The following is a 21,532-nucleotide window of genomic DNA, read 5'->3' as shown; positions in this document are numbered from 1 at the left end:
ATTTCAAAATGTACACTTGTAGTCTCCAATAACTTGTTGTAATAAGTAGTAATAACCATATCTAACTGAATATTTTGATTATAGTTAGTGTCTTTGGTTGAATATACTAAGGACATGATCAAATGAATGTAATAGAGTAGGAAGTTCAAAATATACCTCTGAGTTGTAGTAAGATAGCAGTAATAGAAATACTCAAGTAATATACATCCACGTCAAAATTGTGGTGAATTACAGTACTAGAATGTACAACATGTAGTCACTCTCCACCACTATTCCAACAAGGAAATAATTAACACCACCCACCACAGTTATAACCGACAAAAGGTCCCCCATAGCCCCCGACACAAGTGAGGCCAGATTATTGAGATCATCCCTCTGGAAATCACAGCTGGTATCTCTGCGCAGTGGCAGTATTGTAGCCTATGAGGTTCATCTGAGGCGTGATTATTGCTAGTTGAAAACTTTACCCAATACCCCGCCTAGACGACTTGAAATATAGTCGGCGACGGCAATTTTTGACGGTCTCTACGGAGACTCATAACAGTGTGAGAAAATAAATATTAACGTCTAGAAAGTTATAGTTTATCTAAACATTCTTCAGGTTCTAAGTCATTCATTATCTGCAGAACTAGTATTTCAAAATGTACACTTGTAGTCTCCAATAACTTGTTGTAATAAGTAGTAATAACCGTATCTAATTGAATATTTTGATTATAGTTAGTGTCTTTGGTTGAATATACTAAGGAAATGATCAAATGAATGTAATAGAGTAGGAAGTTCAAAATATACCTCTGAGTTGTAGTAAGATAGCAGTAATAGAAATACTCAAGTAATATACATCCACATCAAAATTGTGGTGAATTACATTACTAGAAGGTACAACATGTAGTCACTCTCCACCATTATTCCAACAAGGAAATAATTAGCCCCACCCACCACAGTTATTACCCACAAGGTCCCCCATAGCCCCCGACACAAGTGAGGCCAGATTATTGAGACAATCCCTTTGGAAATCACAGCTGGTATCTCTGCGCAGTGGCAGTATCGTAGCCTATGAGGTTTATCCGAGGCGTGATTATTGCTAGTTGAAAACTTTACCCAATACCCCGCCTAGACGACTTGAAATATAGTCGGCGACGGCAATTTTTGACGGTCTCTATGGAGACTCATAACAGTGTGAGAAAATAAAAATCAGGTCTAGAATGTTACAATATATCTAAACATTCTTCAGGTTCTAAGTCATTCATTATCTGCAGAACTAGTATTTCAAAATGTACACTTGTAGTCTCCAATAACGTGTTGTAATAAGTAGTAATAACCATATCTAACTGAATATTTTGATTATAGTTAGTGTCTTTGGTTGAATATACTAAGGACATGATCAAATGAATGTAATAGAGTAGGAAGTTCAAAATATACCTCCGAGTTGTAGTAAGATAGCAGTAATAGAAATACTCAAGTAATATACATCCACATCAAAATTGTGGTGAATTACATTACTAGAATGTACAACATGTAGTCACTCTCCACCATTATTCCAACAAGGAAATAATTAGCCCCACCCACCACAGTTATTACCCACAAGGTCCCCCATAGCCCCCGACACAAGTGAGGCCAGATTATTGAGATCATCCCTCTGGAAATCACAGCTGGTATCTCTGCGCAGTGGCAGTATCGTAGCCTATGAGGTTCATCTGAGGCGTGATTATTGCTAGTTGAAAACTTTACCCAATACCCCGCCTAGACGACTTGAAATATAGTCGGCGACGGCAATTTTTGACGGTCTCTATGGAGACTCATAACAGTGTGAGAAAATAAATATTAACGTCTAGAAAGTTATAGTTTATCTAAACTTTCTTCAGGTTCTAAGTCATTCATTATCTGCCGAACTAGTATTTCAAAATGTACACTTGTAGTCTGCAATAACTTGTTGTAATAAGTAGTAATAACCGTATCTAACTGAATATTTTGATTATAGTGAGTGTCTTTGGTTGAATATACTAAGGAAATGATCAAATGAATGTAATAGAGTAGGAAGTTCAAAATATACCTCTGAGTTGTAGTAAAATAGCAGTAATAGAAATACTCAAGTAATATACATCCACATCAAAATTGTGGTGAATTACATTACTAGAAGGTACAACATGTAGTCACTCTCCACCATTATTCCAACAAGGAAATAATTAGCCCCACCCACCACAGTTATTACCCACAAGGTCCCCCATAGCCCCCGACACAAGTGAGGCCAGATTATTGAGACCATCCCTCTGGAAATCACAGCTGGTATCTCTGCGCAGTGGCAGTATCGTAGCCTATGAGGTTATCCGAGGCGTGATTATTGCTAGTTGAAAACTTTACCCAATACCCCGCCTAGACGACTTGAAATATAGTTGGCGACGGCAATTTTTGACGGTCTCTATGGAGACTCATAACAGTGTGAGAAAATAAAAATCAGGTCTAGAATGTTACAATATATCTAAACATTCTTCAGGTTCTAAGTCATACATTATCTGCAGAACTAGTATTTCAAAATGTACACTTGTAGTCTCCAATAACGTGTTGTAATAAGTAGTAATAACCATATCTAACTGAATATTTTGATTATAGTTAGTGTCTTTGGTTGAATATACTAAGGACATGATCAAATGAATGTAATAGAGTAGGAAGTTCAAAATATACCTCTGAGTTGTAGTAATATAGCAGTAATAGAAATACTCAAGTAATATACATCCACATCAAAATTGTGGTGAATTACATTACTAGAATGTACAACATGTAGTCACTCTCCACCATTATTCCAACAAGGAAATAATTAGCCCCACCCACCACAGTTATTACCCACAAGGTCTCCCATAGCCCCCGACACAAGTGAGGCCAGATTATTGAGATCATCCCTCTGGAAATCACAGCTGGTATCTCTGCGCAGTGGCAGTATCGTAGCCTATGAGGTTCATCTGAGGCGTGATTATTGCTAGTTGAAAACTTTACCCAATACCCCGCCTAGATGACTTGAAATATAGTCGGCGACGGCAAGTTTTGACGGTCTCTACGGAGACTCATAACAGTGTGAGAAAATAGGTATTAATGTCTAGAGAGTTATAATTTATCTAAACATTCTTCAGGTTCTAAGTCATTCATTATCTGCAGAACTAGTATTTCAAAATGTACACTTGTAGTCTCCAATAACTTGTTGTAGTAAGTAGTAATAACCATATCTAACTGAATATTTTGATTATAGTTAGTGTCTTTGGTTGAATATACTAAGGACATGATCAAATGAATGTAATAGAGTAGGAAGTTCAAAATATACCTCTGAGTTGTAGTAAGATAGCAGTAATAGAAATACTCAAGTAATATACATCCACGTCAAAATTGTGGTGAATTACAGTACTAGAATGTACAACATGTAGTCACTCTCCACCACTATTCCAACAAGGAAATAATTAACACCACCCACCACAGTTATAACCGACAAAAGGTCCCCCATAGCCCCCGACACAAGTGAGGCCAGATTATTGAGATCATCCCTCTGGAAATCACAGCTGGTATCTCTGCGCAGTGGCAGTATCGTAGCCTATGAGGTTCATCTGAGGCGTGATTATTGCTAGTTGAAAACTTTACCCAATACCCCGCCTAGACGACTTGAAATATAGTCGGCGACGGCAATTTTTGACGGTCTCTACGGAGACTCATAACAGTGTGAGAAAATAAATATTAACGTCTAGAAAGTTATAGTTTATCTAAACATTCTTCAGGTTCTAAGTCATTCATTATCTGCAGAACTAGTATTTCAAAATGTACACTTGTAGTCTCCAATAACTTGTTGTAATAAGTAGTAATAACCGTATCTAACTGAATATTTTGATTATAGTTAGTGTCTTTGGTTGAATATACTAAGGAAATGATCAAATGAATGTAATAGAGTAGGAAGTTCAAAATATACCTCTGAGTTGTAGTAAGATAGCAGTAATAGAAATACTCAAGTAATATACATCCACATCAAAATTGTGGTGAATTACAGTGCTAGAATGTACAACATGTAGTCACTCTCCACCACTATTCCAACAAGGAAATAATTAACACCACCCACCACAGTTATAACCGACAAAAGGTCCCCCATAGCCCCCGACACAAGTGAGGCCAGATTATTGAGACCATCCCTCTGGAAATCACAGCTGGTATCTCTGCGCAGTGGCAGTATCGTAGCCTATGAGGTTTATCCGAGGCGTGATTATTGCTAGTTGAAAACTTTACCCAATACCCCGCCTAGACGACTTGAAATATAGTCGGCGACGGCAATTTTTGACGGTCTCTATGGAGACTCATAACAGTGTGAGAAAATAAAAATCAGGTCTAGAATGTTACAATATATCTAAACATTCTTCAGGTTCTAAGTCATACATTATCTGCAGAACTAGTATTTCAAAATGTACACTTGTAGTCTCCAATAACGTGTTGTAATAAGTAGTAATAACCATATCTAACTGAATATTTTGATTATAGTTAGTGTCTTTGGTTGAATATACTAAGGACATGATCAAATGAATGTAATAGAGTAGGAAGTTCAAAATATACCTCTGAGTTGTAGTAATATAGCAGTAATAGAAATACTCAAGTAATATACATCCACATCAAAATTGTGGTGAATTACATTACTAGAATGTACAACATGTAGTCACTCTCCACCATTATTCCAACAAGGAAATAATTAGCCCCACCCACCACAGTTATTACCCACAAGGTCTCCCATAGCCCCCGACACAAGTGAGGCCAGATTATTGAGATCATCCCTCTGGAAATCACAGCTGGTATCTCTGCGCAGTGGCAGTATCGTAGCCTATGAGGTTCATCTGAGGCGTGATTATTGCTAGTTGAAAACTTTACCCAATACCCCGCCTAGACGACTTGAAATATAGTCGGCGACGGCAAGTTTTGACGGTCTCTACGGAGACTCATAACAGTGTGAGAAAATAGGTATTAATGTCTAGAGAGTTATAATTTATCTAAACATTCTTCAGGTTCTAAGTCATTCATTATCTGCAGAACTAGTATTTCAAAATGTACACTTGTAGTCTCCAATAACTTGTTGTAGTAAGTAGTAATAACCATATCTAACTGAATATTTTGATTATAGTTAGTGTCTTTGGTTGAATATACTAAGGACATGATCAAATGAATGTAATAGAGTAGGAAGTTCAAAATATACCTCTGAGTTGTAGTAAGATAGCAGTAATAGAAATACTCAAGTAATATACATCCACGTCAAAATTGTGGTGAATTACAGTACTAGAATGTACAACATGTAGTCACTCTCCACCACTATTCCAACAAGGAAATAATTAACACCACCCACCACAGTTATAACCGACAAAAGGTCCCCCATAGCCCCCGACACAAGTGAGGCCAGATTATTGAGATCATCCCTCTGGAAATCACAGCTGGTATCTCTGCGCAGTGGCAGTATCGTAGCCTATGAGGTTCATCTGAGGCGTGATTATTGCTAGTTGAAAACTTTACCCAATACCCCGCCTAGACGACTTGAAATATAGTCGGCGACGGCAATTTTTGACGGTCTCTACGGAGACTCATAACAGTGTGAGAAAATAAATATTAACGTCTAGAAAGTTATAGTTTATCTAAACATTCTTCAGGTTCTAAGTCATTCATTATCTGCAGAACTAGTATTTCAAAATGTACACTTGTAGTCTCCAATAACTTGTTGTAATAAGTAGTAATAACCGTATCTAACTGAATATTTTGATTATAGTTAGTGTCTTTGGTTGAATATACTAAGGAAATGATCAAATGAATGTAATAGAGTAGGAAGTTCAAAATATACCTCTGAGTTGTAGTAAGATAGCAGTAATAGAAATACTCAAGTAATATACATCCACATCAAAATTGTGGTGAATTACAGTGCTAGAATGTACAACATGTAGTCACTCTCCACCACTATTCCAACAAGGAAATAATTAACACCACCCACCACAGTTATAACCGACAAAAGGTCCCCCATAGCCCCCGACACAAGTGAGGCCAGATTATTGAGACCATCCCTCTGGAAATCACAGCTGGTATCTCTGCGCAGTGGCAGTATCGTAGCCTATGAGGTTTATCCGAGGCGTGATTATTGCTAGTTGAAAACTTTACCCAATACCCCGCCTAGACGACTTGAAATATAGTCGGCGACGGCAATTTTTGACGGTCTCTATGGAGACTCATAACAGTGTGAGAAAATAAAAATCAGGTCTAGAATGTTACAATATATCTAAACATTCTTCAGGTTCTAAGTCATTCATTATCTGCCGAACTAGTATTTCAAAATGTACACTTGTAGTCTCCAATAACGTGTTGTAATAAGTAGATATAACCGTATCTAACTGAATATTTTGATTATAGTTAGTGTCTTTGGTTGAATATACTAAGGAAATGATCAAATGAATGTAATAGAGTAGGAAGTTCAAAATATACCTCTGAGTTGTAGTAAAATAGCAGTAATAGAAATACTCAAGTAATATACATCCACATCAAAATTGTGGTGAATTACATTACTAGAAGGTACAACATGTAGTCACTCTCCACCATTATTCCAACAAGGAAATAATTAGCCCCACCCACCACAGTTATTACCCACAAGGTCCCCCATAGCCCCCGACACAAGTGAGGCCAGATTATTGAGACCATCCCTCTGGAAATCACAGCTGGTATCTCTGCGCAGTGGCAGTATCGTAGCCTATGAGGTTATCCGAGGCGTGATTATTGCTAGTTGAAAACTTTACCCAATACCCCGCCTAGACGACTTGAAATATAGTTGGCGACGGCAATTTTTGACGGTCTCTATGGAGACTCATAACAGTGTGAGAAAATAAAAATCAGGTCTAGAATGTTACAATATATCTAAACATTCTTCAGGTTCTAAGTCATACATTATCTGCAGAACTAGTATTTCAAAATGTACACTTGTAGTCTCCAATAACGTGTTGTAATAAGTAGTAATAACCATATCTAACTGAATATTTTGATTATAGTTAGTGTCTTTGGTTGAATATACTAAGGACATGATCAAATGAATGTAATAGAGTAGGAAGTTCAAAATATACCTCTGAGTTGTAGTAATATAGCAGTAATAGAAATACTCAAGTAATATACATCCACATCAAAATTGTGGTGAATTACATTACTAGAATGTACAACATGTAGTCACTCTCCACCATTATTCCAACAAGGAAATAATTAGCCCCACCCACCACAGTTATTACCCACAAGGTCTCCCATAGCCCCCGACACAAGTGAGGCCAGATTATTGAGATCATCCCTCTGGAAATCACAGCTGGTATCTCTGCGCAGTGGCAGTATCGTAGCCTATGAGGTTCATCTGAGGCGTGATTATTGCTAGTTGAAAACTTTACCCAATACCCCGCCTAGACGACTTGAAATATAGTCGGCGACGGCAAGTTTTGACGGTCTCTACGGAGACTCATAACAGTGTGAGAAAATAGGTATTAATGTCTAGAGAGTTATAATTTATCTAAACATTCTTCAGGTTCTAAGTCATTCATTATCTGCAGAACTAGTATTTCAAAATGTACACTTGTAGTCTCCAATAACTTGTTGTAGTAAGTAGTAATAACCATATCTAACTGAATATTTTGATTATAGTTAGTGTCTTTGGTTGAATATACTAAGGACATGATCAAATGAATGTAATAGAGTAGGAAGTTCAAAATATACCTCTGAGTTGTAGTAAGATAGCAGTAATAGAAATACTCAAGTAATATACATCCACGTCAAAATTGTGGTGAATTACAGTACTAGAATGTACAACATGTAGTCACTCTCCACCACTATTCCAACAAGGAAATAATTAACACCACCCACCACAGTTATAACCGACAAAAGGTCCCCCATAGCCCCCGACACAAGTGAGGCCAGATTATTGAGATCATCCCTCTGGAAATCACAGCTGGTATCTCTGCGCAGTGGCAGTATCGTAGCCTATGAGGTTCATCTGAGGCGTGATTATTGCTAGTTGAAAACTTTACCCAATACCCCGCCTAGACGACTTGAAATATAGTCGGCGACGGCAATTTTTGACGGTCTCTATGGAGACTCATAACAGTGTGAGAAAATAAATATTAACGTCTAGAAAGTTATAGTTTATCTAAACATTCTTCAGGTTCTAAGTCATTCATTATCTGCAGAACTAGTATTTCAAAATGTACACTTGTAGTCTCCAATAACTTGTTGTAATAAGTAGTAATAACCGTATCTAACTGAATATTTTGATTATAGTTAGTGTCTTTGGTTGAATATACTAAGGAAATGATCAAATGAATGTAATAGAGTAGGAAGTTCAAAATATACCTCTGAGTTGTAGTAAGATAGCAGTAATAGAAATACTCAAGTAATATACATCCACATCAAAATTGTGGTGAATTACAGTGCTAGAATGTACAACATGTAGTCACTCTCCACCACTATTCCAACAAGGAAATAATTAACACCACCCACCACAGTTATAACCGACAAAAGGTCCCCCATAGCCCCCGACACAAGTGAGGCCAGATTATTGAGACCATCCCTCTGGAAATCACAGCTGGTATCTCTGCGCAGTGGCAGTATCGTAGCCTATGAGGTTTATCCGAGGCGTGATTATTGCTAGTTGAAAACTTTACCCAATACCCCGCCTAGACGACTTGAAATATAGTCGGCGACGGCAATTTTTGACGGTCTCTATGGAGACTCATAACAGTGTGAGAAAATAAAAATCAGGTCTAGAATGTTACAATATATCTAAACATTCTTCAGGTTCTAAGTCATTCATTATCTGCCGAACTAGTATTTCAAAATGTACACTTGTAGTCTCCAATAACGTGTTGTAATAAGTAGATATAACCGTATCTAACTGAATATTTTGATTATAGTTAGTGTCTTTGGTTGAATATACTAAGGAAATGATCAAATGAATGTAATAGAGTAGGAAGTTCAAAATATACCTCTGAGTTGTAGTAAGATAGCAGTAATAGAAATACTCAAGTAATATACATCCACATCAAAATTGTGGTGAATTACAGTACTAGAATGTACAACATGTAGTCACTCTCCACCACTATTCCAACAAGGAAATAATTAGCCCCACCCACCACAGTTATAACCCACAAGGTCCCCCATAGCCCCCGACACAAGTGAGGCCAGATTATTGAGACCATCCCTCTGGAAATCACAGCTGGTATCTCTGCGCAGTGGCAGTATCGTAGCCTATGAGGTTTATCCGAGGCGTGATTATTGCTAGTTGAAAACTTTACCCAATACCCCGCCTAGACGACTTGAAATATAGTCGGCGATGGCAATTTTTGACGGTCTCTATGGAGACTCATAACAGTGTGAGAAAATAAAAATCAGGTCTAGAATGTTACAATATATCTAAACATTCTTCAGGTTCTAAGTCATTCATTATCTGCCGAACTAGTATTTCACAATGTACACTTGTAGTCTGCAATAACTTGTTGTAATAAGTAGTAATAACCGTATCTAACTGAATATTTTGATTATAGTTAGTGTCTTTGGTTAAATATACTAAGGACATGATCAAATGAATGTAATAGAGTAGGAAGTTCAAAATATACCTCTGAGTTGTAGTAAGTTAGCAGTAATAGAAATACTCAAGTAATATACATCCACGTCAAAATTGTGGTGAATTACAGTACTAGAATGTACAACATGTAGTCACTCTCCACCACTATTCCAACAAGGAAATAATTAGCACCACCCACCACAGTTATAACCGACAAAAGGTCCCCCATAGCCCCCGACACAAGTGAGGCCAGATTATTGAGACCATCCCTCTGGAAATCACAGCTGGTATCTCTGCGCAGTGGCAGTATCGTAGCCTATGAGGTTTATCCGAGGCGTGATTATTGCTAGTTGAAAACTTTACCCAATACCCCGCCTAGACGACTTGAAATATAGTCGGCGACGGCAATTTTTGACAATCTCTACGGAGACTCATAACAGTGTGAGAAAATAGATATTAATGTGTAGAGAGTTATAATTTATCCAAACATTCTTCAGGTTCTAAGTCATTCATTATCTGCAGAACTAGTATTTCAAAATGTACACTTGTAGTCTCCAATAACGTGTTGTAATAAGTAGTAATAACCGTATCTAACTGAATATTTTGATTATAGTTAGTGTCTTTGGTTGAATATACTAAGGACATGATCAAATGAATGTAATAGAGTAGGAAGTTCAAAATATACCTCTGAGTTGTAGTAAGATAGCAGTAATAGAAATACTCAAGTAATATACATCCACATTAAATTGTGGTGAATTACATTACTAGAATGTACAACATGTAGTCACTCTCCACCATTATTCCAACAAGGAAATAATTAGCCCCACCCACCACAGTTATTACCCACAAGGTCCCCCATAGCCCCCGACACAAGTGAGGCCAGATTATTGAGACCATCCCTCTGGAAATCACAGCTGGTATCTCTGCGCAGTGGCAGTATCGTAGCCTATGAGGTTTATCCGAGGCGTGATTATTGCTAGTTGAAAACTTTACCCAATACCCCGCCTAGACGACTTGAAATATAGTCGGCGACGGCAATTTTTGACGGTCTCTATGGAGACTCATAACAGTGTGAGAAAATAAAAATCAGGTCTAGAATGTTACAATATATCTAAACATTCTTCAGGTTCTAAGTCATTCATTATCTGCAGAACTAGTATTTCAAAATGTACACGTGTAGTCTCCAATAACGTGTTGTAATAAGTAGATATAACCGTATCTAACTGACTATTTTGATTATAGTTAGTGTCTTTGGTTGAATATACTAAGGACATGATCAAATGAATGTAATAGAGTAGGAAGTTCAAAATATACCTCTGAGTTGTAGTAAGATAGCAGTAATAGAAATACTCAAGTAATATACATCCACGTCAAAATTGTGGTGAATTACAGTACTAGAATGTACAACATGTAGTCACTCTCCACCACTATTCCAACAAGGAAATAATTAGCACCACCCACCACAGTTATAACCGACAAAAGGTCCCCCATAGCCCCCGACACAAGTGAGGCCAGATTATTGAGACCATCCCTCTGGAAATCACAGCTGGTATCTCTGCGCAGTGGCAGTATCGTAGCCTATGAGGTTTATCCGAGGCGTGATTATTGCTAGTTGAAAACTTTACCCAATACCCCGCCTAGACGACTTGAAATATAGTCGGCGACGGCAATTTTTGACGGTCTCTACGGAGACTCATAACAGTGTGAGAAAATAGATATTAATGTGTAGAGAGTTATAATTTATCCAAACATTCTTCAGGTTCTAAGTCATTCATTATCTGCAGAACTAGTATTTCAAAATGTACACTTGTAGTCTCCAATAACGTGTTGTAATAAGTAGTAATAACCGTATCTAACTGAATATTTTGATTATAGTTAGTGTCTTTGGTTGAATATACTAAGGACATGATCAAATGAATGTAATAGAGTAGGAAGTTCAAAATATACCTCTGAGTTGTAGTAAGATAGCAGTAATAGAAATACTCAAGTAATATACATCCACATTAAATTGTGGTGAATTACATTACTAGAATGTACAACATGTAGTCACTCTCCACCATTATTCCAACAAGGAAATAATTAGCCCCACCCACCACAGTTATTACCCACAAGGTCCCCCATAGCCCCCGACACAAGTGAGGCCAGATTATTGAGACCATCCCTCTGGAAATCACAGCTGGTATCTCTGCGCAGTGGCAGTATCGTAGCCTATGAGGTTTATCCGAGGCGTGATTATTGCTAGTTGAAAACTTTACCCAATACCCCGCCTAGACGACTTGAAATATAGTCGGCGACGGCAATTTTTGACGGTCTCTATGGAGACTCATAACAGTGTGAGAAAATAAAAATCAGGTCTAGAATGTTACAATATATCTAAACATTCTTCAGGTTCTAAGTCATTCATTATCTGCCGAACTAGTATTTCAAAATGTACACTTGTAGTCTCCAATAACGTGTTGTAATAAGTAGATATAACCGTATCTAACTGAATATTTTGATTATAGTTAGTGTCTTTGGTTGAATATACTAAGGAAATGATCAAATGAATGTAATAGAGTAGGAAGTTCAAAATATACCTCTGAGTTGTAGTAAGATAGCAGTAATAGAAGTACTCAAGTAATATACATCCACATCAAAATTGTGATGAATTACAGTTCTAGAATGTACAACATGTAGTCACTCTCCACCACTATTCCAACAAGGAAATAATTAGCCCCACCCACCACAGTTATAACCCACAAGGTCCCCCATAGCCCCCGACACAAGTGAGGCCAGATTATTGAGACCATCCCTCTGGAAATCACAGCTGGTATCTCTGCGCAGTGGCAGTATCGTAGCCTATGAGGTTCATCTGAGGCGTGATTATTGCTAGTTGAAAACTTTACCCAATACCCCGCCTAGACTACTTGAAATATAGTCGGCGACGGCAATTTTTGACGGTCTCTACGGAGACTCATAACAGTGTGAGAAAATAGGTATTAATGTCAGAGAGTTATAATTTATCTAAACATTCTTCAGGTTCTAAGTCATTCATTATCTGCAGAACTAGTATTTCAAAATGTACACTTGTAGTCTCCAATAACTTGTTGTAATAAGTAGTAATAACCATATCTAACTGAATATTTTGATTATAGTTAGTGTCTTTGGTTGAATATACTAAGGACATGATCAAATGAATGTAATAGAGTAGGAAGTTCAAAATATACCTCTGAGTTGTAGTAAGATAGCAGTAATAGAAATACTCAAGTAATATACATCCACGTCAAAATTGTGGTGAATTACAGTACTAGAATGTACAACATGTAGTCACTCTCCACCACTATTCCAACAAGGAAATAATTAACACCACCCACCACAGTTATAACCGACAAAAGGTCCCCCATAGCCCCCGACAAAAGTGAGGCCAGATTATTGAGACCATCCCTCTGGAAATCACAGCTGGTATCTCTGCGCAGTGGCAGTATCGTAGCCTATGAGGTTTACCCGAGGCGTGATTATTGCTAGTTGAAAACTTTACCCAATACCCCGCCTAGACGACTTGAAATATAGTCGGCGACGGCAATTTTTGACGGTCTCTATGGAGACTCATAACAGTGTGAGAAAATAAAAATCAGGTCTAGAATGTTACAATATATCTAAACATTCTTCAGGTTCTAAGTCATTCATTATCTGCAGAACTAGTATTTCAAAATGTACACTTGTAGTCTCCAATAACGTGTTGTAATAAGTAGTAATAACCATATCTAACTGAATATTTTGATTATAGTTAGTGTCTTTGGTTGAATATACTAAGGACATGATCAAATGAATGTAATAGAGTAGGAAGTTCAAAATATACCTCTGAGTTGTAGTAAGATAGCAGTAATAGAAATACTCAAGTAATATACATCCACATCAAAATTGTGGTGAATTACATTACTAGAATGTACAACATGTAGTCACTCTCCACCATTATTCCAACAAGGAAATAATTAGCCCCACCCACCACAGTTATTACCCACAAGGTCCCCCATAGCCCCCGACACAAGTGAGGCCAGATTATTGAGACCATCCCTCTGGAAATCACAGCTGGTATCTCTGCGCAGTGGCAGTATCGTAGCCTATGAGGTTTATCCGAGGCGTGATTATTGCTAGTTGAAAACTTTACCCAATACCCCGCCTAGACGACTTGAAATATAGTCGGCGACGGCAATTTTTGACGGTCTCTACGGAGACTCATAACAGTGTGAGAAAATAGGTATTAATGTCTAGAGAGTTATAATTTATCTAAACATTCTTCAGGTTCTAAGTCATTCATTATCTGCAGAACTAGTATTTCAAAATGTACACTTGTAGTCTCCAATAACGTGTTGTAATAAGTAGTAATAACCATATCTAACTGAATATTTTGATTATAGTTAGTGTCTTTGGTTGAATATACTAAGGACATGATCAAATGAATGTAATAGAGTAGGAAGTTCAAAATATACCTCCGAGTTGTAGTAAGATAGCAGTAATAGAAATACTCAAGTAATATACATCCACATCAAAATTGTGGTGAATTACATTACTAGAATGTACAACATGTAGTCACTCTCCACCATTATTCCAACAAGGAAATAATTAGCCCCACCCACCACAGTTATAACCCACAAGGTCCCCCATAGCCCCCGACACAAGTGAGGCCAGATTATTGAGACCATCCCTCTGGAAATCACAGCTGGTATCTCTGCGCAGTGGCAGTATCGTAGCCTATGAGGTTCATCTGAGGCGTGATTATTGCTAGTTGAAAACTTTACCCAATACCCCGCCTAGACGACTTGAAATATAGTCGGCGACGGCAATTTTTGACGGTCTCTACGGAGACTCATAACAGTGTGAGAAAATAGGTATTAATGTCTAGAGAGTTATAATTTATCTAAACATTCTTCAGGTTCTAAGTCATTCATTATCTGCAGAACTAGTATTTCAAAATGTACACTTGTAGTCTCCAATAACTTGTTGTAATAAGTAGTAATAACCATATCTAACTGAATATTTTGATTATAGTTAGTGTCTTTGGTTGAATATACTAAGGACATGATCAAATGAATGTAATAGAGTAGGAAGTTCAAAATATACCTCTGAGTTGTAGTAAGATAGCAGTAATAGAAATACTCAAGTAATATACATCCACGTCAAAATTGTGGTGAATTACAGTACTAGAATGTACAACATGTAGTCACTCTCCACCACTATTCCAACAAGGAAATAATTAACACCACCCACCACAGTTATAACCGACAAAAGGTCCCCCATAGCCCCCGACAAAAGTGAGGCCAGATTATTGAGACCATCCCTCTGGAAATCACAGCTGGTATCTCTGCGCAGTGGCAGTATCGTAGCCTATGAGGTTTACCCGAGGCGTGATTATTGCTAGTTGAAAACTTTACCCAATACCCCGCCTAGACGACTTGAAATATAGTCGGCGACGGCAATTTTTGACGGTCTCTACGGAGACTCATAACAGTGTGAGAAAATAAATATTAACGTCTAGAAAGTAATAGTTTATCTAAACATTCTTCAGGTTCTAAGTCATTCATTATCTGCCGAACTAGTATTTCAAAATGTACACTTGTAGTCTCCAATAACGTGTTGTAATAAGTAGATATAACCGTATCTAACTGAATATTTTGATTATAGTTAGAGTCTTTGGTTGAATATACTAAGGAAATGATCAAATGAATGTAATAGAGTAGGAAGTTCAAAATATACCTCTGAGTTGTAGTAAGATAGCAGTAATAGAAGTACTCAAGTAATATACATCCACATCAAAATTGTGATGAATTACAGTTCTAGAATGTACAACATGTAGTCACTCTCCACCACTATTCCAACAAGGAAATAATTAGCCCCACCCACCACAGTTATAACCCACAAGGTCCCCCATAGCCCCCGACACAAGTGAGGCCAGATTATTGATACCATCCCTCTGGAAATCACAGCTGGTATCTCTGCGCAGTGGCAGTATCGTAGCCTATGAGGTTTATCCGAGGCGTGATTATTGCTAGTTGAAAACTTTACCCAATACCCCGCCTAGACGACTTGAAATATAGTCGGCGACGGCAATTTTTGACGGTCTCTATGGAGACTCATAACAGTGTGAGAAAATAAAAATCAGGTCTAGAATGTTACAATATATCTAAACATTCTTCAGGTTTTAAGTCATTCATTATCTGCAGAACTAGTATTTCAAAATGTACACTTGTAGTCTCCAATAACGTGTTGTAATAAGTAGTAATAACCATATCTAACTGAATATTTTGATTATAGTTAGTGTCTTTGGTTGAATATACTAAGGACATGATCAAATGAATGTAATAGAGTAGGAAGTTCAAAATATACCTCCGAGTTGTAGTAAGATAGCAGTAATAGAAATACTCAAGTAATATACATCCACATCAAAATTGTGGTGAATTACATTACTAGAATGTACAACATGTAGTCACTCTCCACCATTATTCCAACAAGGAAATAATTAGCCCCACCCACCACAGTTATTACCCACAAGGTCCCCCATAGCCCCCGACACAAGTGAGGCCATATTATTGAGATCATCCCTCTGGAAATCACAGCTGGTATCTCTGCGCAGTGGCAGTATCGTAGCCTATGAGGTTCATCTGAGGCGTGATTATTGCTAGTTGAAAACTTTACCCAATACCCCGCCTAGACGACTTGAAATATAGTCGGCGACGGCAATTTTTGACGGTCTCTACGGAGACTCATAACAGTGTGAGAAAATAGGTATTAATGTCTAGAGAGTTATAATTTATCTAAACATTCTTCAGGTTCTAAGTCATTCATTATCTGCAGAACTAGTATTTCAAAATGTACACTTGTAGTCTCCAATAACGTGTTGTAATAAGTAGTAATAACCATATCTAACTGAATATTTTGATTATAGTTAGTGTCTTTGGTTGAATATACTAAGGACATGATCAAATGAATGTAATAGAGTAGGAAGTTCAAAATATACCTCTGAGTTTTAGTAAGATAGCAGTAATAGAAATACTCAAGTAATATACATCCACGTCAAAATTGTGGTGAATTACAGTACTAGAATGTACAACATGTAGTCACTCTCCACCACTATTCCAACAAGGAAATAATTAACACCACCCACCACAGTTATAACCGACCAAAGGTCCCCCATAGGCCCCGACACAAGTGAGGCCAGATTATTGAGACCATCCCTCTGGAAATCACAGCTGGTATCTCTGCGCAGTGGCAGTATCGTAGCCTATGAGGTTTATCCGAGGCGTGATTATTGCTAGTTGAAAACTTTACCCAATACCCCGCCTAGACGACTTGAAATATAGTCGGCGACGGCAATTTTTGACGGTCTCTATGGAGACTCATAACAGTGTGAGAAAATAAATATTAACGTCTAGAAAGTTATAGTTTATCTAAACTTTCTTCAGGTTCTAAGTCATTCATTATCTGCCGAACTAGTATTTCAAAATGTACACTTGTAGTCTGCAATAACTTGTTGTAATAAGTAGTAATAACCGTATCTAACTGAATATTTTGATTATAGTGAGTGTCTTTGGTTGAATATACTAAGGAAATGATCAAATGAATGTAATAGAGTAGGAAGTTCAAAATATACCTCTGAGTTGTAGTAAAATAGCAGTAATAGAAATACTCAAGTAATATACATCCACATCAAAATTGTGGTGAATTACATTACTAGAAGGTACAACATGTAGTCACTCTCCACCATTATTCCAACAAGGAAATAATTAGCCCCACCCACCACAGTTATTACCCACAAGGTCCCCCATAGCCCCCGACACAAGTGAGGCCAGATTATTGAGACCATCCCTCTGGAAATCACAGCTGGTATCTCTGCGCAGTGGCAGTATCGTAGCCTATGAGGTTTATCCGAGGCGTGATTATTGCTAGTTGAAAACTTTACCCAATACCCCGCCTAGACGACTTGAAATATAGTCGGCGACGGCAATTTTTGACGGTCTCTATCGAGACTCATAACAGTGTGAGAAAATAAAAATCAGGTCTAGAATGTTACAATATATCTAAACATTCTTCAGGTTCTAAGTCATTCATTATCTGCAGAACTAGTATTTCAAAATGTACACTTGTAGTCTCCAATAACGTGTTGTAATAAGTAGTAATAACCATATCTAACTGAATATTTTGATTATAGTTAGTGTCTTTGGTTGAATATACTAAGGACATGATCAAATGAATGTAATAGAGTAGGAAGTTCAAAATATACCTCCGAGTTGTAGTAAGATAGCAGTAATAGAAATACTCAAGTAATATACATCCACATCAAAATTGTGGTGAATTACATTACTAGAATGTACAACATGTAGTCACTCTCCACCATTATTCCAACAAGGAAATAATTAGCCCCACCCACCACAGTTATTACCCACAAGGTCCCCCATAGGCCCCGACACAAGTGAGGCCAGATTATTGAGATCATCCCTCTGGAAATCACAGCTGGTATCTCTGCGCAGTGGCAGTATCGTAGCCTATGAGGTTCATCTGAGGCGTGATTATTGCTAGTTGAAAACTTTACCCAATACCCCGCCTAGACGACTTGAAATATAGTCGGCGACGGCAATTTTTGACGGTCTCTACGGAGACTCATAACAGTGTGAGAAAATAGGTATTAATGTCTAGAGAGTTATAATTTATCTAAACATTCTTCAGGTTCTAAGTCATTCATTATCTGCAGAACTAGTATTTCAAAATGTACACTTGTAGTCTCCAATAACTTGTTGTAATAAGTAGTAATAACCATATCTAACTGAATATTTTGATTATAGTTAGTGTCTTTGGTTGAATATACTAAGGACATGATCAAATGAATGTAATAGAGTAGGAAGTTCAAAATATACCTCTGAGTTGTAGTAAGATAGCAGTAATAGAAATACTCAAGTAATATACATCCACGTCAAAATTGTGGTGAATTACAGTACTAGAATGTACAACATGTAGTCACTCTCCACCACTATTCCAACAAGGAAATAATTAACACCACCCACCACAGTTATAACCGACAAAAGGTCCCCCATAGCCCCCGACAAAAGTGAGGCCAGATTATTGAGACCATCCCTCTGGAAATCACAGCTGGTATCTCTGCGCAGTGGCAGTATCGTAGCCTATGATGTTTACCCGAGGCGTGATTATTGCTAGTTGAAAACTTTACCCAATACCCCGCCTAGACGACTTGAAATATAGTCGGCGACGGCAATTTTTGACGGTCTCTACGGAGACTCATAACAGTGTGAGAAAATAAATATTAACGTCTAGAAAGTAATAGTTTATCTAAACATTCTTCAGGTTCTAAGTCATTCATTATCTGCCGAACTAGTATTTCAAAATGTACACTTGTAGTCTCCAATAACGTGTTGTAATAAGTAGATATAACCGTATCTAACTGAATATTTTGATTATAGTTAGAGTCTTTGGTTGAATATACTAAGGAAATGATCAAATGAATGTAATAGAGTAGGAAGTTCAAAATATACCTCTGAGTTGTAGTAAGATAGCAGTAATAGAAGTACTCAAGTAATATACATCCACATCAAAATTGTGATGAATTACAGTTCTAGAATGTACAACATGTAGTCACTCTCCACCACTATTCCAACAAGGAAATAATTAGCCCCACCCACCACAGTTATAACCCACAAGGTCCCCCATAGCCCCCGACACAAGTGAGGCCAGATTATTGATACCATCCCTCTGGAAATCACAGCTGGTATCTCTGCGCAGTGGCAGTATCGTAGCCTATGAGGTTTATCCGAGGCGTGATTATTGCTAGTTGAAAACTTTACCCAATACCCCGCCTAGACGACTTGAAATATAGTCGGCGACGGCAATTTTTGACGGTCTCTATGGAGACTCATAACAGTGTGAGAAAATAAAAATCAGGTCTAGAATGTTACAATATATCTAAACATTCTTCAGGTTTTAAGTCATTCATTATCTGCAGAACTAGTATTTCAAAATGTACACTTGTAGTCTCCAATAACGTGTTGTAATAAGTAGTAATAACCATATCTAACTGAATATTTTGATTATAGTTAGTGTCTTTGGTTGAATATACTAAGGACATGATCAAATGAATGTAATAGAGTAGGAAGTTCAAAATATACCTCCGAGTTGTAGTAAGATAGCAGTAATAGAAATACTCAAGTAATATACATCCACATCAAAATTGTGGTGAATTACATTACTAGAATGTACAACATGTAGTCACTCTCCACCATTATTCCAACAAGGAAATAATTAGCCCCACCCACCACAGTTATTACCCACAAGGTCCCCCATAGCCCCCGACACAAGTGAGGCCATATTATTGAGATCATCCCTCTGGAAATCACAGCTGGTATCTCTGCGCAGTGGCAGTATCGTAGCCTATGAGGTTCATCTGAGGCGTGATTATTGCTAGTTGAAAACTTTACCCAATACCCCGCCTAGACGACTTGAAATATAGTCGGCGACGGCAATTTTTGACGGTCTCTACGGAGACTCATAACAGTGTGAGAAAATAGGTATTAATGTCTAGAGAGTTATAATTTATCTAAACATTCTTCAGGTTCTAAGTCATTCATTATCTGCAGAACTAGTATTTCAAAATGTACACTTGTAGTCTCCAATAACGTGTTGTAATAAGTAGTAATAACCATATCTAACTGAATATTTTGATTATAGTTAGTGTCTTTGGTTGAATATACTAAGGACATGATCAAATGAATGTAATAGAGTAGGAAGTTCAAAATATACCTCTGAGTTTTAGTAAGATAGCAGTAATAGAAATACTCAAGTAATATACATCCACGTCAAAATTGTGGTGAATTACAGTACTAGAATGTACAACATGTAGTCACTCTCCACCACTATTCCAACAAGGAAATAATTAACACCACCCACCACAGTTATAACCGACCAAAGGTCCCCCATAGGCCCCGACACAAGTGAGGCCAGATTATTGAGACCATCCCTCTGGAAATCACAGCTGGTATCTCTGCGCAGTGGCAGTATCGTAGCCTATGAGGTTTATCCGAGGCGTGATTATTGCTAGTTGAAAACTTTACCCAATACCCCGCCTAGACGACTTGAAATATAGTCGGCGACGGCAATTTTTGACGGTCTCTATGGAGACTCATAACAGTGTGAGAAAATAAATATTAACGTCTAGAAAGTTATAGTTTATCTAAACTTTCTTCAGGTTCTAAGTCATTCATTATCTGCCGAACTAGTATTTCAAAATGTACACTTGTAGTCTGCAATAACTTGTTGTAATAAGTAGTAATAACCGTATCTAACTGAATATTTTGATTATAGTGAGTGTCTTTGGTTGAATATACTAAGGAAATGATCAAATGAATGTAATAGAGTAGGAAGTTCAAAATATACCTCTGAGTTGTAGTAAAATAGCAGTAATAGAAATACTCAAGTAATATACATCCACATCAAAATTGTGGTGAATTACATTACTAGAAGGTACAACATGTAGTCACTCTCCACCATTATTCCAACAAGGAAATAATTAGCCCCACCCACCACAGTTATTACCCACAAGGTCCCCCATAGCCCCCGACACAAGTGAGGCCAGATTATTGAGACCATCCCTCTGGAAATCACAGCTGGTATCTCTGCGCAGTGGCAGTATCGTAGCCTATGAGGTTTATCCGAGGCGTGATTATTGCTAGTTGAAAACTTTACCCAATACCCCGCCTAGACGACTTGAAATATAGTCGGCGACGGCAATTTTTGACGGTCTCTATCGAGACTCATAACAGTGTGAGAAAATAAAAATCAGGTCTAGAATGTTACAATATATCTAAACATTCTTCAGGTTCTAAGTCATTCATTATCTGCAGAACTAGTATTTCAAAATGTACACTTGTAGTCTCCAATAACGTGTTGTAATAAGTAGTAATAACCATATCTAACTGA

The 21,532-nt window shown here is 37.6% G+C and overlaps 1 protein-coding gene and 34 non-coding genes across 36 annotated transcripts in view; all 35 read left to right on the top strand.

Annotated features, from left to right (window-relative positions):
• Nucleotides 1–21,532, top strand: part of shisal1b (shisa like 1b) — a 130,128-nt gene that overhangs the window by 12,965 nt on the left and 95,631 nt on the right. The gene's annotated exons all lie outside the window — the stretch shown is intronic.
• Nucleotides 394–534, top strand: LOC124850390. The gene has a single exon (XR_007031291.1). It is a non-coding gene; the product is annotated as a U4 spliceosomal RNA (small nuclear RNA).
• LOC124850366 lies at nt 1,025–1,165 on the top strand. Its single transcript, XR_007031267.1, has one exon. It is a non-coding gene; the product is annotated as a U4 spliceosomal RNA (small nuclear RNA).
• On the top strand, nt 1,655–1,795 carry LOC118316061. The gene has a single exon (XR_004795065.2). It is a non-coding gene; the product is annotated as a U4 spliceosomal RNA (small nuclear RNA).
• LOC124850392 lies at nt 2,286–2,425 on the top strand. Its single transcript, XR_007031293.1, has one exon. It is a non-coding gene; the product is annotated as a U4 spliceosomal RNA (small nuclear RNA).
• LOC124850396 lies at nt 2,915–3,055 on the top strand. The gene has a single exon (XR_007031297.1). It is a non-coding gene; the product is annotated as a U4 spliceosomal RNA (small nuclear RNA).
• LOC124850384 lies at nt 3,548–3,688 on the top strand. The gene has a single exon (XR_007031285.1). It is a non-coding gene; the product is annotated as a U4 spliceosomal RNA (small nuclear RNA).
• Nucleotides 4,181–4,321, top strand: LOC118316060. The gene has a single exon (XR_004795064.2). It is a non-coding gene; the product is annotated as a U4 spliceosomal RNA (small nuclear RNA).
• On the top strand, nt 4,811–4,951 carry LOC118316073. Its single transcript, XR_004795077.2, has one exon. It is a non-coding gene; the product is annotated as a U4 spliceosomal RNA (small nuclear RNA).
• LOC118316077 lies at nt 5,444–5,584 on the top strand. The gene has a single exon (XR_004795081.2). It is a non-coding gene; the product is annotated as a U4 spliceosomal RNA (small nuclear RNA).
• Nucleotides 6,077–6,217, top strand: LOC118316074. Its single transcript, XR_004795078.2, has one exon. It is a non-coding gene; the product is annotated as a U4 spliceosomal RNA (small nuclear RNA).
• LOC124850391 lies at nt 6,707–6,846 on the top strand. The gene has a single exon (XR_007031292.1). It is a non-coding gene; the product is annotated as a U4 spliceosomal RNA (small nuclear RNA).
• On the top strand, nt 7,336–7,476 carry LOC124850395. The gene has a single exon (XR_007031296.1). It is a non-coding gene; the product is annotated as a U4 spliceosomal RNA (small nuclear RNA).
• Nucleotides 7,969–8,109, top strand: LOC124850377. The gene has a single exon (XR_007031278.1). It is a non-coding gene; the product is annotated as a U4 spliceosomal RNA (small nuclear RNA).
• Nucleotides 8,602–8,742, top strand: LOC124850365. The gene has a single exon (XR_007031265.1). It is a non-coding gene; the product is annotated as a U4 spliceosomal RNA (small nuclear RNA).
• LOC124850362 lies at nt 9,232–9,372 on the top strand. Its single transcript, XR_007031262.1, has one exon. It is a non-coding gene; the product is annotated as a U4 spliceosomal RNA (small nuclear RNA).
• LOC118316056 lies at nt 9,864–10,004 on the top strand. The gene has a single exon (XR_004795060.2). It is a non-coding gene; the product is annotated as a U4 spliceosomal RNA (small nuclear RNA).
• LOC118316067 lies at nt 10,494–10,634 on the top strand. The gene has a single exon (XR_004795071.2). It is a non-coding gene; the product is annotated as a U4 spliceosomal RNA (small nuclear RNA).
• LOC118316066 lies at nt 11,126–11,266 on the top strand. The gene has a single exon (XR_004795070.1). It is a non-coding gene; the product is annotated as a U4 spliceosomal RNA (small nuclear RNA).
• On the top strand, nt 11,756–11,896 carry LOC118316065. The gene has a single exon (XR_004795069.2). It is a non-coding gene; the product is annotated as a U4 spliceosomal RNA (small nuclear RNA).
• Nucleotides 12,386–12,526, top strand: LOC124850394. Its single transcript, XR_007031295.1, has one exon. It is a non-coding gene; the product is annotated as a U4 spliceosomal RNA (small nuclear RNA).
• LOC124850374 lies at nt 13,018–13,158 on the top strand. The gene has a single exon (XR_007031275.1). It is a non-coding gene; the product is annotated as a U4 spliceosomal RNA (small nuclear RNA).
• Nucleotides 13,648–13,788, top strand: LOC118316054. Its single transcript, XR_004795058.2, has one exon. It is a non-coding gene; the product is annotated as a U4 spliceosomal RNA (small nuclear RNA).
• Nucleotides 14,279–14,419, top strand: LOC118316072. The gene has a single exon (XR_004795076.2). It is a non-coding gene; the product is annotated as a U4 spliceosomal RNA (small nuclear RNA).
• LOC118316052 lies at nt 14,912–15,052 on the top strand. The gene has a single exon (XR_004795056.2). It is a non-coding gene; the product is annotated as a U4 spliceosomal RNA (small nuclear RNA).
• LOC118316051 lies at nt 15,543–15,683 on the top strand. Its single transcript, XR_004795055.1, has one exon. It is a non-coding gene; the product is annotated as a U4 spliceosomal RNA (small nuclear RNA).
• On the top strand, nt 16,173–16,313 carry LOC124850383. The gene has a single exon (XR_007031284.1). It is a non-coding gene; the product is annotated as a U4 spliceosomal RNA (small nuclear RNA).
• LOC124850364 lies at nt 16,806–16,946 on the top strand. Its single transcript, XR_007031264.1, has one exon. It is a non-coding gene; the product is annotated as a U4 spliceosomal RNA (small nuclear RNA).
• Nucleotides 17,437–17,577, top strand: LOC124850373. The gene has a single exon (XR_007031274.1). It is a non-coding gene; the product is annotated as a U4 spliceosomal RNA (small nuclear RNA).
• On the top strand, nt 18,067–18,207 carry LOC124850382. The gene has a single exon (XR_007031283.1). It is a non-coding gene; the product is annotated as a U4 spliceosomal RNA (small nuclear RNA).
• Nucleotides 18,700–18,840, top strand: LOC124850389. Its single transcript, XR_007031290.1, has one exon. It is a non-coding gene; the product is annotated as a U4 spliceosomal RNA (small nuclear RNA).
• On the top strand, nt 19,331–19,471 carry LOC124850363. Its single transcript, XR_007031263.1, has one exon. It is a non-coding gene; the product is annotated as a U4 spliceosomal RNA (small nuclear RNA).
• On the top strand, nt 19,961–20,101 carry LOC124850381. The gene has a single exon (XR_007031282.1). It is a non-coding gene; the product is annotated as a U4 spliceosomal RNA (small nuclear RNA).
• LOC118316071 lies at nt 20,594–20,734 on the top strand. Its single transcript, XR_004795075.2, has one exon. It is a non-coding gene; the product is annotated as a U4 spliceosomal RNA (small nuclear RNA).
• LOC118316044 lies at nt 21,225–21,365 on the top strand. The gene has a single exon (XR_004795048.2). It is a non-coding gene; the product is annotated as a U4 spliceosomal RNA (small nuclear RNA).

The sequence above is a fragment of the Scophthalmus maximus genome, chromosome 7 (assembly GCF_022379125.1).
Source record: "Scophthalmus maximus strain ysfricsl-2021 chromosome 7, ASM2237912v1, whole genome shotgun sequence".
Taxonomy (NCBI): domain Eukaryota; kingdom Metazoa; phylum Chordata; class Actinopteri; order Pleuronectiformes; family Scophthalmidae; genus Scophthalmus; species Scophthalmus maximus.
This window is presented reverse-complemented; position numbering and strand designations above follow the sequence as displayed.